This window comes from Pteropus vampyrus, unplaced genomic scaffold, assembly GCF_000151845.1.
Source record: "Pteropus vampyrus isolate Shadow unplaced genomic scaffold, Pvam_2.0 Scaffold163, whole genome shotgun sequence".
NCBI classification, from domain to species: Eukaryota; Metazoa; Chordata; class Mammalia; order Chiroptera; family Pteropodidae; genus Pteropus; species Pteropus vampyrus.
The window spans coordinates 463,926-470,281 of record NW_011888944.1 but is presented as its reverse complement, the minus strand read 5'-3'; the positions used below and the strand labels follow the sequence as shown (position 1 = coordinate 470,281).

Below are 6,356 nucleotides of genomic sequence, written 5' to 3'. Positions count from 1 at the left end.
TGCACACGCCACGGCGCCATGGTAGCAGACTGCAGACAAAACCAAGGCAACGCAATTCTGTCGTCCTCACGGCCTGGGAACGGTAAGCCTCTGTCACCCCGTATGGTGCTCTGGTACCTCCCAAGTCACCATCCCCCAGAACTTACTTCTGGACCCCAAGAAGGAAGCCAGGGGCAGACGTCGGAGCACAGTCCAAATTATGCTCCACCACTTAGAATCCTTGTGACCTTGAGAAGGTCACCTAACCTCAGAACCTCATAACGTATACAGAGAAAGGAAAACGATGACTTACCTGCCAGGTAATAGTCCCTAAGAACTCTGCACCGAAAATAAAAATAAAAATAAAAATAAAAAGCTAATCTACTTCTTCCACAAACCAGCTTTCCCCTTTCGATGTACATTATCACCATTTCCCCAAGCATTCAGAAAACAAACGATAAACCTTGGGGTCTTCTTGGATTTTTCTTCTCCTTTGCCATCTTTGAATTAATCAGCCACCATCCCCCAGACCCTTATTGCAGTACCTTCCGTGGCCGGTCCCCCTGTCCTTGCCCCAACTCAGGTGTGGTCCTCCCTCCATCCAATCCCATGTTCCTCAGCCCGTTTTAACCTCTGCCCCACCAGGCCACATTTGACAATCTCTGGAGACCGCTTTTGCTGTCATACCTGGGGAGCAGCTACGAGGGACCACAGACGATGCTAAGATCCTGCAATAAAAACAGCAGCCCCGACAAAGAAGCATCGTCTGGCCCAAATGTCAGCGGTTGCCAAGGCTGAGAGACGCTAAGTCTTTTTTCCCATCTAGCCTCCCTCCCTCACTCTCTGCCAGACTAATCTTTCTAAAAATTTCTCTTATGATCAATAAGTCATAATGATTCTATGTTCCCTGGAAGATTAAGCTTAAAATTATGAGCTTACTTTGTTTACTTATAGAATGGAAGGTTAATATTAATAATTATTTACCTCTGAGCAATAAATATTGTCTGGGAATTGTTCTAAGTGCTTAATATACCTTAATCCCTTTTATCTTCAAAACAGTTCTATTAGAGTTAGATTCAGGTGTTCGTTAGCTTCGATATTATAAGATACATTTTTTTAACCGATTTGAGACATAGAAAGCAGTCAGTAAGGTTGTCTAGAGCAAGAGCAGCTAATGTCAAATGAGCCCGCTCATATGTGTTGAGTTTGTTACATACCATGTACTACTAAGTGTCTCACATGGATTACTTCATTTGACCATCACAAAGAAACTTTTATCCCTGTGATGGGAAGAAAATGCAAATGTCCAGCCTCGTCATAATTAGTCAGGTTGTCATGTGACTTAAGGCCCATGAGCAGACAGACACTAAAAAACAAAATCAGGCCACTTTTTCATTCTGCAGTGGGAGAATTTCTATGGAACTGAGAACTCTAGATGCAAATTCATGTTCTAACTTTTCTTTCCCCTATGTCTTGACTAAAAAGGAATTTCTGAAGAGTGGTGGGCTTGGATCTTTAAGTAATCTGTCTCCTGCCCACTGGAGCACATGTGTCTTATGCGATGTCCTAGCCCCATCTTTGCTCATCCAGTCTGATTAGGATGATGTCATCGACATGGTGGACGCATGCGACGTTCTGCAGACTCTTCGCACCAAGACCCCATATTGCAAAGTCAGGCGGAGGACAGGGGTGTAAGCACAGCCCTAGGGCCGGGCAGAAAGTATGTACTGTCATACAGCCCAGGCGAATGCAGCTCCTTCTGATTCTCTTTCTGAGAGGAATAAGAATTGATTTGCCAAATTGATGATCATATACCATGTACCTGGAGAGAAGCTGACCGGCTATAGTGAAGATCCTATGTGTGACCCCGCAGCTATAACTGGGGTTGAAACTCAGATGAGTGAGCAGAAGTCTACCACCACCCTCCAGGGTCTGTCCAGACAATTCAACTGTGAGATGGTAGGGACCACTGTCCCTGCATCTTTTAAGTATTTAAAGGCGATGCTACTTTCTGCCATTCCCCCGGCATGTAACAGTGTTTTGTATGTACTGTTTCATCTGGGAAACAGGTACTTTTAGAGACTTCGACTTGGCATCCTCCATTACAAAAGTTCTTACCCCGCAAACCAAGGGATCAATGTGGAAGCCATGACAACTAACGAGAATACGCTAGCTTGCTTAGGCTGCCTTAGCAAAGGGCCACATCCTCAGTGGCTTAAACAATAGAAATTCACGTTCTCACAGTTCTGGAGGATAGAGGGCTGAGATCAAGATGTCAGCAGGGCCGTTTGTTCTGGGACCTCGCTCTCCTTGGCTTGCTAATAACTATCTCGTCATCATCTCCTCCTCCATCCACCACATGACCTTTCCTCTATGTGTACCTGTGTCTTGATCTCTTCTTCTCATGAGGACACTAGTCACATTGAATTCAGATCACCCTGTTGACCTCATTTTATCTGAATTACCTCTTTAGAAGCCCTCTCTCCAAATGCAGTCACATCTGAGGTACTGGGAGTTAGGACTCCAACACATGAATTTGGAGAAGATATATTTCAACTCAAAGTCTATTCCAATGACATAATTGAAGACCAGAAAAAATGACCACCTGGTGTGTCCATGGATCAGTCACTGGATGTAGAACCTCCCGGGAAAGAGGAATGACCACGAGTAATAGGGCTTTCTTGAGCTGAAGTCATTTTTAAGGGGACTAGAAGCCAAGGGCTGTATGTCAACAGCACTTCTGTAAAATGTAAGATTTCCTTCTTCTTCCTAAAAGCAGTTCTTCTGTGTGACACCCCGCAGCGTCCACCACACGACGCTTGGCCACTTTGATGACATTCAAATTGACTAGTCCATCTACTTGCTGACAATTTTCTTGAACGTTTTGCAAACTCAGACTCTAGTTAATTAAAAAGACACCACTCCTCCAGAGTAATGAATGACCATCGTCACTCTAAGCCTTTGTGGTTTTTTGCAACAAGGGATAATCCAGGTGGTAAAGTAAAACAGTAATTGAGTATCAAAAAACCCTGACTTCTTGTTCCCTTCATGGAATATCCTTGGCACTCACGAAGTGGTCCATGGACCATCAGCTGCCGCTTTCCCTGGAAGCTTATAGAAATGTCCCACTTCAGACCTACTGAACCAGAATCTGTAAAAAGATCTCGGGTGATCCTTATTCTTATTTAAGTTTGAGAAGTACTGCTACATGTGACCTTGGGCAATTAATTAACCTCTCTGAGCCCGATGTTCTTCATTTGTAAAAGAAGGCAGTTATAGCTCAAAGACCCCTCAGGTCCCTTCAAGTTCTAAAACGCTGTGATGAATCTGAGCAGTTTAATCTTTAAAATTAACGCTCGTAGAAAATGCATTGAGCTCTCAGCCCTCCTTACGCTTGAACGTTCTGCTTCCTGCAAACTCGACTTCCATCTGTAATCGGCAATTAAAGTCATGGTTGAAAGGAGACTTCTGATTGCCTGAATGTGAAAGCATCCTTGTTAATATATCAGCTCTGCACCTTTAGGCTAAAGTAACCTAGAGGTGTCTCAAGGTAATGTGCAAACGTGCTAGACCAACACTTATTGGAGTTTGAGGCCACCAAGGCCTCTCAGCAGTTTTACCACTTAGTGACTTGACCCTTGACAGAGGACTGATGACTCCTGGTTAGCCGACATAATTTATGGCAAGGCAGCATTTAGATCCAGCCAATAGCAAGATAATGATGGTTGGGGGAAGGAAAAGAAAGATCTGGGATTAATGGAAGATAGAAGCTTTAAGGTTGAACATCAAATTATCACCCACTGACTCTGTACGATCGTCTGAAGCCCCAGGTCCCCTTCTAAATTGAAACTTCCTAAATGATTAAAAACCTCGAAGGACTTGGATGGTGAGCTGCAATTAGAATTTGGTACAAAAAACGCCAGCCAAAGCTTACCATCAAAAGATGTGCCCGCTTTTTGTAAAAACTCGCAAGAATAAAGTTGCAAGTCTGGTGAAAACTATACAGCAATTACTATTTGAAAAATAATATTAATACCAAACACTAATAGAAATAATTACAATGAAACTTTATTGAGCATTTTCTCAAAGCCAGCAACTTTTTAATGTAATTCATTCATCCTTAAAATAATGTAACACCTATGGCCATGCTACCCTGTACAAGCCCGATCCCATCTGATCTCAGAAGCTAAGCAGGGTCGGGCCTAGTTAGTATTTGGATGGAAGACCACCTAGGAAGACCAGGTGCTGATGAGGTCCTTGCAATCTGTGAGGTCAACCAAGGGTTGCCTTGACTAAAAATAAATAAATAAATAAATAAATAGATAAAATTAAATAAAAATAATAACGTAACGAAGCGATACTATTATCATGCACATTAAACAGAGGAGGAAATTGAAGCTCAGATTAAGAGATGCTCAGAACGTGCAGTAGCTGAAATGGGAACCCGGAGATTCTGACCCCGAACCCCTGTTCCTACGCTATCTCACTGTTCTTAGTCTTTCACCTTTGCCAGCTGCCACGTAGATCTTCTTAATAAATACGCATGATAGGAATTATAGCCCCATTTTGTAGATGAGAAGACGTCAATTTCCTGCTCAGATTTCCCCAAGTGTATATCTGGGCAGAAGAACCCTCGATCTACGTGACTCAGAAGCCGACCTCTGTCCGTGGTGCTCGCCGCTTCTCAGCCCGAGGCCCGTGCTGGACCTTTTCCCATTTGTTACAACTGCAAACCGGTAAAGAAAGTGATGCCTCTCTCATAACCCCCATCAGCTTCTCTCTCCTGACTTGGCAGGGCTCTCCCTGGCGTATGATTAAATTAAAAAATAAATAAATAATTTTAAAAGCTGTTACCATTTTAACCTAAGAAGAAATGGATGGAAATAAAGCCATGTGGAACGATATTATTCGATTAATGATTTCAAATAGAGTCAACGATTCATTCGATCTGCAGGAACCTTCCAGGTGGTTGTCATGGTCATCCTACAGGAGAGGCACCTTGGCCGGGAGAGGGGCAATGAAGGGGAAGACACCGCATGTGCTCATTCTCAGCCCTCAGCGTGTGCCATCCGTGAGCACGGCCTTGTTTCTGGTTGTCAGCATCCAGGTTCTCTGCCTGAAGGCCTGGTTTTCTTTGGCAGATGAGTTCTCTCTGCCCACGTGCCAGGCAGGTCAGTGGCGCTGGGCTGTTATTGCCACCGCATCCCTCCTCCCTCAAACAATGCCTGGTGGAGGCTGATGGCTTCGTGTCTCAGCTCCCTGGACCGTCAGGCAAGATAATTCGGAGACGTGTTCTCTGCCGCCTCTCAGAACTGTCCACAGTGCCCACGGTGAAATGTTGTTTGATAAAACTCTCACTTCCTCATTCTCCACTCCCTTTTTTCCTGGGATCACCTTCCAGATAAACCATTTGTACTTGAAACTTTAATTTTGGTTTCTCCCAGAAGCAAACTCTGAAACGAGGCAGATAATTTGCTCACGCTTACGCTCGTATCATGAGCTGAGGGCCCGCTTTATGCCAAGCAGCAGACGAAATGTTGAGGATACGATGCTGAACAAGACAGAGGGGGCCCCGACTCTCATTGAGCCTGCAGCCTGGTGGGCCAGACATTGAGAAAGTAATTGCAAGTGGCACGAAGAAAGCCAGACTAGACGAGATTTATAAACAGTGTTCCATTTATGTTGCTATTTAGAAAGGGAGTCATGATGGGGGAGAAATCTGCCTGCAAGAGGAACAGGATGTCAGGAGGTAAATCCACGGAACCACGTGGCGTATCGAAGCAGTAAGAAGGTCCACATGACTACAGGGGAGAGAGTGGCAAAGACATGAGCGATGAGGCTGGCGGGGGGAGGCAGGGGCCAGATCTAAGGGGGACTTTTCATTACAGCAAGGGTTTGGGACTTTATCCTCAGGGTATCGAAAATCCGTTGAAAGATCTTAAACACGGTGGTGGAAAGGCCGCTCTGGCTACACTGTGGAAACGTGACAGAGGAAAATGCAGCCGAAGACCAGTGAAGAGACCTTAGACCTCCAGCCCAGAACTTTTACAATATAATTTTCTTCTTTGTCACCTAGGGATCGAGTTTAGCATCACACGACAGGAAATCTATATCATAGTGGCTTAAACAAGCAAGGGGGTATATATTTTTCTTGCTTCACAAGAAACTCAAGAATAAGTGTTCTGGGTTTTTGCTTTATCGCCTCAGTGATGTTGGGGTGGAGGTCATTGTGGGTATCTTGCTGTTGTCCTCGTGGTCACAAGATGCTCTGATCTCGTCTGGCATGTCTGCATGCCAGACGAGCGAATAAGTGAAGGAAGGTGGAGAAATACATATTACGCAGCCAAGGCTACTTTTAAAGGATCATTCATAAGAGT

The 6,356-nt window shown here is 44.5% G+C and overlaps 1 pseudogene; it reads left to right on the top strand.

Annotated features, from left to right (window-relative positions):
• The first annotated feature begins 4,114 nt into the window (after window positions 1–4,114).
• LOC111745739 lies at window positions 4,115–4,235 on the top strand (annotated as a pseudogene).
• The last annotated feature ends 2,121 nt before the right edge of the window (window positions 4,236–6,356 follow it).